Source organism: Carica papaya, chromosome 7 (assembly GCF_054855325.1).
Source record: "Carica papaya isolate Zhongbai chromosome 7, ASM5485532v1, whole genome shotgun sequence".
NCBI lineage: Eukaryota > Viridiplantae > Streptophyta > Magnoliopsida > Brassicales > Caricaceae > Carica > Carica papaya.
The window spans coordinates 5,468,440-5,482,919 of NC_142315.1; positions in this window are offsets into that span (position 1 = coordinate 5,468,440).

Here is a 14,480-nt window from a genome sequence, read left to right on the forward strand (position 1 = left end):
CCCACAAAATGCATTTAGTTATTTGTTAATTATAGAGCATAGTATATGCGTATATATATATATATATTTGTATACATGCACACACCCACATCAAAATAAAGAGTGGACAGTGTAATTCTCCATTACTGTCCATTCTGTGGGGTTGAGGCACCCTAACCACACAAAGCGGATACATATACATGTCTATACATGTATATATATATATATATACACACACATGGGGGCGGCTTTTGGATTTGGAGGGGCCCAAAGTCGTGGGGATTGATTCTTCATATCATAATCTGAAAAAAAAATATATGTACTTTAATGGAATGGAATTAGCCAAAGTTTATTGGGTTCCCAATAATCCAACATGCAAACATACCCTACAACGCCATCTGCGACAATAATAAATCCTCCACGTCTCCTTCTTTCTGTAGCCGAAAGTTGTAGAAGATAAAAAGAATATTAATTATCAATTTTTATACCAAAAAGAAAGTCATGTTAACGTGAGATGGAGAAGATGCTTTATCATAATTCATAATCGAACATGCTAGTCCAAGTGCCTGCATGTAGGAAGTGGAACCATATATATATATATATATATATATATATATATTATTGTGTAAGCACTCTTCTCATCTTCACTCCTAAAAGGGAAAGAGTACAGCAAAGCAAAAATGCCCACTTCCATAATGGGTAAATTTACAATTCTGCTTTTTTTTCATTTCTTTGCAGCCCACCACTTGCCATCATCACAAATCTTCAAAATCTGTACTAATATTAAAAATTGGTCAGCCAATGAATTCTGATTCTACTATCATTTAAGCTTAACTGTTATCTAAAATAAAATTTAGATTATGATGTACTCAAAAGCATAAATCAAGAAATAGTGATTTTTAAAAAAAATAAAATAAAAACATAAAATCCATATATATAGATGTAAATCTAACTTTTTGTTCATCTTTTAGACTAAGAAACTAACAAATACTATTAGATTATTGTATTGATACTGTATTTGTTTTATGATCATACAATGATCGATATCAATTTAATTCATATATTAACACTATATTTGTTTTATGGTCATATATTGATCATCAAGAGAAATTGTGAGCTAAAGGAGTAAAACAAAGAAAATCAAGAGAAATTTATTAAGTAAAACACTAATACCACATGAATTTTTCTTCTTCTTTACTTGAAACAAAAACTATATTCGTTGATGCTGATGCCTTGGAGAGAACACATGTGTGTTCTCACCTCAAACTCGAGGATAAAGTTTAGATTGTTCCTAATTTTGTTGGATCATCTTTAATGGAAATAAGTCAAGGCATGGATTTCTGAAAATTTTAGTAACAATAGTAGATTATTTCGAGTTAGAACATCTATATATTTTCATGCAAGATCCTATTAGTTGTATAGTCTCTTTTACCTTTTAACTTATCGTTAAAATTTTTAAATATTTGTTGCACGATCATAAAAGATACTCATACAAGAATTTTTCTGGTTATTCTGTAGGACTTTTCTTAGATTTTCATTATTGTTGGGTTTCTGTAAAACGAAGTGTTTATAACTTTGACAAGTAATTATGTTAGGGTTTTTTCAGTATTCAAAATTAGTGAACATTTCTTTTGCTCCAACTTTCAGTACTCTTTCTTGATTTATGTGGGAATACCTGTGTATCTAATATAAGAAATCTACCAATTTAACACATCGAGTGAATTGGGTGGCTATGAAGGATTTAGTTTCCTAAAGAGCCTCTTAATTTTACGTATGAAGTCATGTTACTTTTTGTTATGATATTTGATTTGACTTTCTAAGTTACTATGGTAGCATATTTGAGTAAGTATCTATTTCGGTATAGATTATGGTTGATGTAAATGTCGATCATGTATTATATGTGTTTGATTTGTTGACGGAGATGCAACTAAGTAATGTTTAAAATATCTTTTGAGTGTTGAGCAATCTAAATTATAAGAAATGTGCCCTCAAGCCAATACACTAATAGAGTGATCAATCATGAGTATGCAATTATTTTAATTATTAGTTTATACAAAACTTGGTTATGATAAAAGCAAGATATTACTTTTAGTTATCGTTACTAATAATAAAAGAAATAATTTATTTTATCATAAATTGCTCATTTAAATGAATGAATTCAATTCTAACATGATAAAAAGTTTTTAACACTTTTAAAGAGAAAATTAGAATTGTGATAGAGATCATAATAGTTAAACTTAGTTATTAAGTCCGTAAAATATTTCGAATCATATAATCAAGAACTTTAGATATTTGTGATCTAATTTAGATTAGCGTATATTGTATTCATTTTAGGGATGTGATTATTTGCATTAATCATTTGCATACTCTAGGGTAAAAGAGTATATACGTGTTTTATCAGATAATGAGTTCATGAAATACACTAGTTTAGATCTCTTTCATGAAACATTACTTCATGATTAAATATAAAAGATCCATAATATCAATAGTGCATATTAGTTATTAAAATTTAGATGATTACAGTTATCTCGTGAGTGATTGCTTACTCCTTAATACTGTTAATATATGGTCAATTGTTGTTGCATAGAGACAATTATTAACTGTAATGTGAAGCTGACAAAAATGAGAGAGTACCAAAAAAAGGATTTATTGTTCGTATGTAAAAAAGAATGTGTCCTGTATATACATATCAAGAACATAGAGAAGTGAAGATGAAGATGTTAATTTGTTGGTTGATTGTTGAGGTCAATAAAGCTCAATTCTAAAGCACAAAATTTTGATAATTGAATTTTAACTTTTATATCATGTAAGAATACCATATATACATATATATATATATATATATATGAGTTCGTAATAAAATAAAATAAAATTTAAAAAAAAAAAAAACCCATTAGGTGAGGTGAGTTCTTAAAAAGATTACATCTTTCTTTGGTAAAAGAATTCCAACAAAAAAGAAAGAACTCCCTTTCTGCGGGCACATGATTGTATATATGTATAAAGAAGATAAGATAAGATGATTGGTAAGCTGGGATGGATGGCATTATTGCGATCAATGGGGTGCGTGCATGATTATGAAAAGGACATGCAATTAAGCAAATACTCTTTCTCTGGTTTACCGCTTTACGCGGGCATCAAATCCAATCACAATAAATACCACACAACATGGAATGTTTCAAACCTTTGACCTCTTCCCCAGCCATGCTTTTGCACTGATTGGATCTAACCTTCTTATTTTTTTATTATTTATTGTTACTATTATGATTGTTTAATATATATATATATATATATATATATAAAGCATATATACTTTAATCTGCTTATATCTTTCCACCTGGCGCACTGGTTGTAAAGCCATCTCAAAGCTTTTCTTTATTTAAATATGGGAATAGATTTGCAGTTGACATGGTAGATGAAGCTGATTTTTTATTTCAGATTTTACATATAGGTGTGTAAAGAATCTATACTTACAGTTTTAGTAGAACAATACACGTGAACAAATCAAATCAAAGCACCAAAAATAGAACACCAAAGAAAAAGGAGCAAAATGGAGTCAAATTGCTAGTGAATGCGGCGCACCAGTTGGCGGATGTATCGTTATAAAGCGCAAAATTTTGATTTATAAAACCACTTGAAGTAGTTAATGGCTAAAGAGTGAAAATGGTAAGAGTTCAAAAGATTTTACATGTGATTTTCCTTTTTTAAGTTTGGTGAGCATTCATTTATATGTAATATGAAGTAAATTTTAAGCCAATCTCATGCCAGTTCAAGTTTAGATGTTCCTTTGTTTTCACTGTTACACGTAAAAATACAAAAATTTATACTTGCCAAATTCAAAATTATTTAATCCTGCTTCAAAAGGGTAAATTATGCTTTAACTTTTACATATTAAAATAATGGAGATCTGTAGATTAAATAGAAAAAAAAAAAACTATTTAATTTGTTGTGTTTACCCCAAGTAAGAAAATTTAGTGACTACATAATATTCTTTCTGTATAAATACATTATAATTTGTTAGAACGAGATCTTACTTGATCACTGCAGTCTTATTAGTACAATAATGCATTAAACTACATACTTTTTCAAATTATTATTATTTTTTTTATATTGATTACTGTCAACTCAATATACTAATAAGTAGTAAGTTATATGTTTTCGATAAAAATTAAGCTCATAATCTTCAAGAAGAGCACAATAAACTTAACAGCTAAACTGTTTTATTAGTGGTAGAATATAATATATTGGAACCAAATACATATAAATCTAGAAAATTAAAATTATAAAATGTTTTTATATATAAAACAAAACTCTAATTTCGCTTGTTAATTTCTATTAAGACTTTGGTTTGTATGAAATTAAGATTTTTAGATAAGATAACTTATTTTCTTTTAACACCTTTAGCAAACTAATGGTGGGGATCTTTTAAAGGCAAAGCCTATCTAGCAGAAGTACGTATTGTCATAGAGATAGTAGTTTGGTAGAGAGCTCATCAATTTACTCATCATTACAAAGGAAACAAACAACCACATTATTAGATGTAATTAGCTTACAAATAAAGTGTTAACCGAGCTTAACATGCTTTAGAAGTGTGAAAGACTTCATTTATAGTAAGGTAAATAGTCCTAATGTTAGCACACCAAATATAGGAGGCCTAAAATGAGCACAGGCTAATTTTTGATCAACCCTATTTATTAATAAGAGTTTAGTAATTATATTAGCAATGATTTTGTGTTCATCTTTGATAGAAATTGGAGTAATAGTGTGTTATTTTTAACAATTTTGTAAATAATAGACTTACCCAGGGAAATAGCATAATAGCTCATATTACGACAATCAAGATCTCCACCCTAATAACTAGTAAAGAAAAATTATATATGCAAAAAGAAAAAAAAAAAAAAAAGAGAAAAAGAATAAAATTTGCATAATGTGTACGAAATAATGTATAAATTGATAGAGTTTATTAATTACGAAAACAATATCAAACCGAGTTAGAATAAATTATTTGGTCGGAAATTCACCATCAAAAGATAATTACTCCTAGAAAAAGAAACGAACTAAAGGCCATTGAAGCGATACATGGTTTATTTTCAAGCATGTTGGCATTGAAGGAGATATTAATCTACACCATCCTGAGTTAGAATGATTAACACTTGAATCTCCACATCTTTTGTTAATGTAGATTTTGATGTTCTACACCTTTATGATGAAATGTAGAGCAGTCCAATCTTGTGATTTTTTAGTTTTCAACTTTGTAGACCAATATAATATTGAGTAATTATGTCTTTTCTTGTTGAACAAATTTTTATTTTTCTACATTCTGCAATAGAATCATCCAATTATGTGATATTGAATACATATATATATATATATATATGTATACTTCAAATAGAAAATATAGAAGTATTTGTTATTAGAAAAAATTAATGAAAAAAATATGATATGAAAAAACAAAAAATATAATATCTCCAATTACCCTCAAATGTTAAAAATATATATACGTCCTCAAGATTTATAACCATATATATTAATATATATGTAGTTAATTAATTGAAAGAACAGGAAATATATGGAGGCAGGCAGGATATTCATAACAGCATCTGGGGAGAGACATAAATAGGAAGAAAAGAAGAAGCATAGGGGATTGGATGGTTAAAAATTTAGAACTACAAGACGCATTGGTAACAGTAACTGAATAAATGAGTAAGGTCTCTTGGGGGAGCCATCGAGAAGATAATGTCTTTTAGACTATATATATATATATATATATATATTCCGAAAATAAGAGTAAAATATTGGAAAGTGAGGAATAAGAGAAACCCACATTTATTCCATGGGTGACGCAAGTCATGTTTTGTTTCTCCTATATAAACCCTAGTTCAGCTTCACATGTTCTCACACCAAACCAATATTACTTCGATTATAAACTTGGTAACTGGATCGATCAAAGTCTTGAGCTACTGCAGATGAAGTGTTTTTTTTTTTTTTTTTTTTTAGGGTAAAGGAGGTGACAGAAGAGAGTGAGCACACATGGTTTTTTTTTGCATGCTGGGTTCATGCTTGAAGCTCTGCGTGCTCGCTCTCTATCTGTCTCCCCGCTAATATCTTTTTTAATCTTCCATTCCATGCTTATATGTGTATACTCGTGTACATATATATATATATATATATATATATATGATTACATGTTTTGCTTGTTTACTTTGCTCCTATTATCAGACTCAACGTGATGAACGGTTCTCTCTTCTGTTTTTGTTTTCTGTGCTCCTTGCCTTCAAGAGCTACATATACACACATGTTCATACATATATATATATATATGTCTTATCTTTTTGATTACCCTTTGTTGCAAGCTCTTATATGATTAGGTGTTTAGTTTGTTTACTTAGCTCCTACTCATCAGACTTGGCTTGATAGCTTTTTCTTTTGTTTTTGTTTTCTTTGCTCCAAGCCCTCAAGTATTCTATATATCTATACATATATATGTGACATGATAGAAAGTAGAGAAGATCTTGGAGAAAAAATAGTTGTTAAGTTTTCATTTAAAAGAAAAATGGATATACCAATATATTTCGGCAATATATTAGGACTGTTTTTCTTATATATATATATATATATGTTAATATTGGTTATTATTATATTCTAATTAAAAAAAATGTTAATATTGATATGAATATTATTTATTTGTTTAATTTAAGCAATTTTTAAATGGAATTTGTTATTTTTTTTTTTGAAGTTTTTAACATTGTAATTTAATCCATTTACTTAATTATACAAATTTAATTATATTTCTGCAATAAATTAACATCTTATGAATAATTCCACAATTCATATATATATATATATATATACATTTTATTATTTTAAATCAAAAGAAAATATTGAACTTGTTACAATTCAAGCTCTTTATAGTTTTTCACATACATATTATATATTATATTCTTATAGTATATAAATAATGAATATGCATTATGTATATATATATATATATATGTATATGTGACTATTATTTGTAACTTGTATGGGCACATGGAGTGCGCGTGAAAAGTCTGAACAACTGCTACCTGACAGTTGAATCTTTTCTTCTCAACGGATAAACCATTCGGTTAAATTTTTAATATATATTAAATATAATATAATATAATATTTATATTAAATATAAAATAAATACTATATATTCTATATCATAAAATATATATTATATATAATATAATATGAAAATATGTGTACTCTATATGATATGATATATGAATAATAATATTAAGATTTTAAATTAAAAAATAAAAATTTGAATTAAATTTTCAGTTATTAGGTTGTAATTAAACCAATCAAAATTATTTATTCGGTTCATTTTTGATTAGTTTGCTCGAATTGGTTATAAATAATATATAAAAATATTAAATGAAAAAATTAAAATTAAAATTAATTATTTTGATGCTTAAATTCTTTCATTTTTTTTAAATAAAAATGAAAATTATTGTTTCAATTATGAAAAAATAAAAATAAATATTTTTAATTAATATAAATTAATTATTTTAATTTAAGTCAAAACCTTAAATTGTTTCATTTTTTAAAATCTTTTAATCAAAACAAAAAAAAAAACTGATAAAGTACTCAACACTTAATTATATAGTAAAGTTTATGATGCTTTACACATATGTATATAATATATATATATATATAGTTGTTCATGTAACATTAACACTCTTTTTGATAGTGGTGAATGATAAAATTTTAATGTACGATAGTTTATGAGTGTAAAAAAATCATATTTGTTTCAACTTTCAATGGTATCAAACGATATTTGATTGACAAATTTGAGATGAATTTTAAAATCATCGAATCGGTTGTATGTGATTGATAGATTACTTTTTTTTTCCTTTATACTCTTATATAATATACTTAAATTTATTTTTATTTTTATAAATTATTATTTATTTTATTAAATATAAAATTTTAATTTAATTATATGTAATAATTATTTATTTAAATATAAATATAATTATACTAATAAATAATTTATTTTTTTTATTATATATAATTTATTATTACATATAATAGGTATAAGTAAATTAGTAATTTTATTGAAAATACGATCATATTATCCTATCATCAAAATAAAAATATATCATTAACATACATTAATATACAATCATCCAAATATAAATTTTTTTTGTTATTTACATCTTGTGTTATTGTTACATATTAATTAACTATCATTAAAATTTATCCAAACATAGTATAAACGTCTACTCTAGTATATGTATTTTTTCGTATCACCTACATTGTTTTATATTCTTTTTTAAATTAATTGTCGCTTTTGATCCCATTATTTAGGATTTATTTTTTTAAAGATAGATATTTGTTAAATAATTATACGACAGACAAATAATTTTCAGAAATTTTATTATTATATTTTTATCATTAAAATTCTGTGAACAACATATGTGTATGTATATATATATATATATATTCTCTAGATGGTAAAACGAGCATGAAATAGAGCATTGAATTATTGAACCTCCAAATTGAGACTTGTGGATAATTTTATTAATAATTTAAAAATTAAATTTAGTAAATACCCCCAAAACTACTAATATTTTTATCTTATAAATGAATTTTTTTTTTTTTTTGCTCCATTTTGTTCGAATCAAATGAAGCAGGGCATGGGGCGAAGTGATGCCTATTTTCTCAGGTAGAATTCCAGGCCGTTCGTTCTCCGTTTCAGGCGGAGTTGTTGGGATGCCGCAAGGCCTATACAACACATGCAAGATCCAGGCACTGTAGAGGTCGATGCCCAACTAGTCCAATACTGCCGAGAGAGGATGGCCGATCGGAGCTGGGCTTTGTGGTGGATGACTGTAGATAGATGCTGGATCGACCAAGGAATGTTTTCATCTGCATGCTTTATACCCCCAATTTTCACGTATGGGATTTTATTTAATTTATCTGATTTGAAATGAAATGTCGTCCATTTTCCAAAATAAAAGTTGTACTTTTATAAAAACATGTTTTATTAAAATAAACACTCAAAGAAATATGAACTGGATGTGTGAATGCTAATGAACTAATGGGTATAGGCCCATGAAATTATATACAACGACTCCATGCACATTCCACAAAATAATTCCCTTCTACTTGATTAAAACCGTACGAAATACCTAAGAAGAAAAAGAACAGTTTCGCAGATTGTGTTTGCGAAGAGAACAACTAAGAAAATTTGCAAAGAGAAAAAGCATGACAAGGGTGAGAATGTACATTCAGACCAGAGAATGGATCTCACCAGGCATAGCCACGGAGGAAATGTCAGTTTGATATTCCATTATACAAATAAACAAAACTACCTTACATATGCACATACATCCACGCACACACATATATATATATATATATATATACGTGTCTCATGAAATCTCGTCTGCAGGTTTTTGCCTGTTATCATCTCTGTCTTGGGTGGTAGCAGGAATAGCAGTTTGATCAATGATAGAGGTATTTCTAGACAAAGAATATGAAGCAGAAGATTTAGGGTGATAAGTAGTTATTCTTTTACCCTTTCCGTCATAAAGAACTGCATCGTCTTCATCTGCAGGTACTCTACATTTCTCTCCTAATATAATCGGCCTTATCAAAATCGAATCCTCTGCTTTCAACTTTCCTTTCTTTCTCTGAAACTGATCCTGAACTTTCCCCATCGACATTGTTCTCGGAACTTTCACGCTCAAAGACGAGCTAAGTTTTCTGGTCGACGATGAAAAGTTATTGCAGGAATTTGTTTCTCTTAATGTCTTCAATGCCGGCGGCAACGGCAACGTCGTCGTTTGATCTTTCGTTTCTTCCGATCTGTTTTTCGTGATACTCTCGTTTGCTTCTTCTGGTCCAGATCGAGCTTCGAGCTGCGGAGGAGGAGGAGGAGGAAGGATGGAGGGGTTCTCCGGAGGTGCAGGAAAGTTGAGGGGAGAATCGAGTGGTTTAATGGAAGGAGGAGAAGATGGATTGGAGGATTTCTTACGATAACCACATAAACCGGTGAGGATGGCGATGGCGGCAGCCATGGCAGCGGCTAATAGAGAAAATGGTAAAGGAATTGCAGGGTGTATTATTAATGGATTGTCTGTTAAAGGAATTGTTCTTGCCATTTTTGTTATTGTTTCGTACGAGTGCTGGTGGTTGATCTGGAAAACTGAATTTGACAGAACCCGGAACCGATTGCTTGAATTCAGGATTTGCAGAGGTGAGAACAGCTAGGGGTTCTTCTTTTTTCTGTTTTTTTTTTTTTTGTCTCTTTTCCGTTGAATTCCGAATTTAGTAATATTTCTTTAAATGGCAGTTACCATGTTAGTTAACCATGCACAAATTTAGTAATATTCCAAATTTAGTAATATTTTAATATAATTAATTAATTAATAGTATAAAAAATTTTGAAGATAACATATGAGCCACGCGAGTTTAAACTTTCATGTAGAGCTATAAAAATAACCACTATCTTTTAGTAAGGATAATCGGTTCATGCAAATCGATTTAATTCAATAAATATTTAGTTAGAGATAATATTTTGTACGTAAGCTTGTTTAATTTAATTTATTAGAACCTAATCCCATATTATTTTTCTATTAAAATGTGAATTTGAGTCCGAGTTAAGTCCAAGTTAGTTGAATTCGAAGTTACCCTTTTAATATTTGTATAAAAAAAATTATATTTTAATTATTTATTTATTTTTTGATATATTTATTTTATTTTATTTTAATTAAAAAAATAAGATATTTGTCAAAATTTAATTTGATTAAATATCAATAATGAAATTATAGGAATGGTTGACATTGTAACAACATATTAACTACATATAAATCTATTAGTAGATAAAAAATTTGTGTTAATAACAAGTTAAACCAATCTCAACAAAAAGTATGCAACAGTACAAAAAGTTATTGGTAGTTCTATAAAAACTAATATCTTATTGCTTCAAAAAATAAAGAAAAATTTATAAATAATATACTATTATTCTGTAAATATAAAAGAGCTTATTGAATTTATAACATTTGTCGAAATAGATATTATATAAAATTCGTAATAAGAAGAGTATTAAATATATGTGTATTATAAAAATTGTATATATTTAAAAAATCAGCACCATTTTTTTAAGTTTAACATTTATGTAATTGAAAGAAATTCAATAAAACAACATAATTTAGTGGGTCAAATACCTTTAAAGTCTAACTCATTCATCTACTATGTGAACATTTTATTATTTAAATTTATATATATATATATATATATGTTTGTTATCAACTCACAATTTGATATTTGCAAAGTATATGTTATAATTTATTAAACCCAAAACAAAATCAATTTAATTCTCAATCCCAAACTCTTATTTCGGCCACATTGAAGATTGTACAGCCCACATCAAATTACCCATTTGTAATCCATTCGGCCCAGCCATGCTCTGAAAACGACGTCGTTTTGTTAATGTTAACACGACACCGTTTAAGAGGACGTAAGCTAGGGTCTCTTCGCTTCTAGAAAGCTTGAGAGAGAGGCTTGAGCCGCCAGCGGCGGCTATGGAAGAGCACGCTCGTCCTTTCATTTCATTTTCTTTTTGTTTTTTTTTTCTTTCAAGAATTTGTTTTCTATTTTATTTTGTAATATAGTCTTTTGGAATTTTGCCAGTGATTACGAAATGATTAAAAAAAAAAAAACATGGGTTGGAAAAAATGGTTAGGGATTTTGCTTGAATTAATTTCAACTTATATTAGGTAGATTTCTATTTCTTGATTTGGGTGTGATTAGAATTTGAATTTGAAAAAAATTCATATGATCCGTCTCAAATTTTACGTGTTTAGTTATTTTAAGTAAATTAGATTTTTCTTTTTTGAGTTTGAATGTTTTCATTATGATAAATCAAAATGATTTAGAGATGGTATTTTAATAGAATTTAGATCGTGGTGGTTAAATAATTTTAAATTATTTATATTTTGAAATAATTATTTAAAAATAAATAAATACTTAATACGTTGGATCTTATTATGAATATTATTTTAATAATGTCGTCGTTTAAATAATTTTATAAAATTTATTATTTTTTTGGGATCTTATCAAATACAAAAAAAAAAAAAAAATAAGACAGTTGAATACTTGAAACACTAATTTTGAAATGAAAGATAATAGAAAATAATTTACTTGATTTACAAATTGAAGATTTAGTATATTGAATTGATATTTATTAATCTCTCTCTCTCTCTCTATATATATATATATATAAGATTTTAGAATGATTTTACATAAATTAAACGCATCCCTTAAGTATTTTAAAGATCATTTTCAATTTTATACAATTAATAAGGAATCACTTGATGATGGAGTACTCTATTTTATTGAAATAGAAACATTAATATAGTTTATTAATATTATTGAATATGATATAATATTTTTTTTGTAAATTTGTTAGTAAGATATAGTTTTTCTTCTACAAAAAGGTATTTACATGAGGTTACACATATTTTTATTTTTAAAAATTAATAAATAATGACTTATATAGATCAAAAGAATGAGTAATTCAAATAGAGTTATACCACAAAGAAGCTATTTATTCATATATGGTGGTACAAATATCATTATAATTTATGAAATAAATAATAATTATTACTTATTAAAATTACATGAAGTAAAACGAGAATATTTATGGTTAAAATTAATGATTCAATGTATTCGGGGTTGTATGTAATCTACCTTTAAAAAATATTTTACAAAAATAATGTTACATATATAACTCAACTGCCAGGAGAACACATTAACCATATAGAATAAAAGATATTTCGCTAAAGTTTTTTTTCATGAATAATTTTCATAAGAGAGATAATATTGAAGATAACCCGAGCCCGAGATCAATTTCAACATTTTAAATATATAAAAAATTTATTTTTAAATTAATTTATTTTAATTTTTATTGAATTTATGAAAAAAAAATAGATTATGGATAAAATTGAAGACAATTCTTAGAAAAATAAGTGAAAATTTAAGTTCAGATGATATTTTTGAAAGAAAAATTAGAAACTGGGAGTCAGAGTGAGTGTAAATAAGAAAAATTTTGCTACGTAGGACTGCTCAGTCAGCAACCCCGACGAACCAGAGCATGCCACGTGGCAAGGCGTGCCGATATCAATGCCACGCAGGTGATCCGAGTGCTTTGCGATCGAACGAAAGATTGATCCCTCGCGCGTGGATGACCCCGATTTGTTCATCCTTTAAACGTGATCGGATGGTCGAGATCAAATTGTGATGAACTGTTCGGATTTATTTTTTATTTAAACGCGATCGGACGATTGAGATTAAATGTGATGAACGGTCTAAATTAACGCGAGATAGATATAAATATTTCATATTACACTGAACTCAAACCCTAACTACTAGCTTCCCGCTAAAGAAGAAGAACCAGTCGCCGGAGAAGAGAGCCGACCGCCGACTACCGCCACACCGAAGCCATCTTCGACTGCCAAAAAAGATAAAAATTCTCCTACCAACTCGAAATTCGATTCTTAGCACCCCTATGGCCATATCGAAGCAAAACAAATAACTAGTGAGTTAGAAACTGCAGGTAAAGCTCGGTGACGCTACCGCGGGAAAAACCCACAACCTCCTCTGATGAGCCCTTTTCCGTTTTTCGTTTTCTGTTTCGTGCAATTTTTTCACTGTTGTGTTCACCATTCTGGTTTTTACAGGTTGACCAAAGAAAAACTCTCAACTGCGAAGGTGAGCCGGCAGAGCCGCCGCACTCGAAAAATTCCACCATTGGTAGGTTTTCGTTTTCTAATTTTTTCGACTAATCGAGTCTCATAACATATTTTTTTCCCAGAAAAATGTGTAAAACTGTTCGAAATCGGCCAAAACTAGCAAAAAACAGTTAGGCCGAAGCAAACCGTCGCTACAGGCAGTGGTGTCGTCGTGCCGGAACTCCACAATTGGCTGAAAAGGATTTTTTACACCAATTTTTGATTCCTAGAGTATTTTTAGGTACGTGACAAGTGTTTTGGACTATGCAAGGATAATTCAGGAAACCCAGGGATCGCCAGTAGGTACAGTAGAAAATTTAATAGTTCGGGCACCGATTCGGATAAAGATCTTTCACTATTTTCTCCGTTACGATAAACCGAGGCTTAATAATTTATAATTGAATGTTTTTATGAAAAATTAGAGAAACTTAAAAATAATTACAAGTCACTAGTGGAGTCAGAACCGATTAGTTCACGCTCATTTTGATTTTCTGTTCATTTTTCTGTATTACCTATATCTGTTTACTTTATATTGTGCATAACTAAATTGATTATTTTTAGGGTCTCTTTGGTTATTTTGTTATTTGTTTCCCTTGCATTGCCTACCAGTATCTCGGTTATTGGCTATTTGAATGTGTTAAGCTATATTATTATTTAAACGAACGGTCAATATAAAATGAGATATGATTATTACATGGTTGATTGTTATGCTGATGGAAATCTGTATAGGAAAGAATT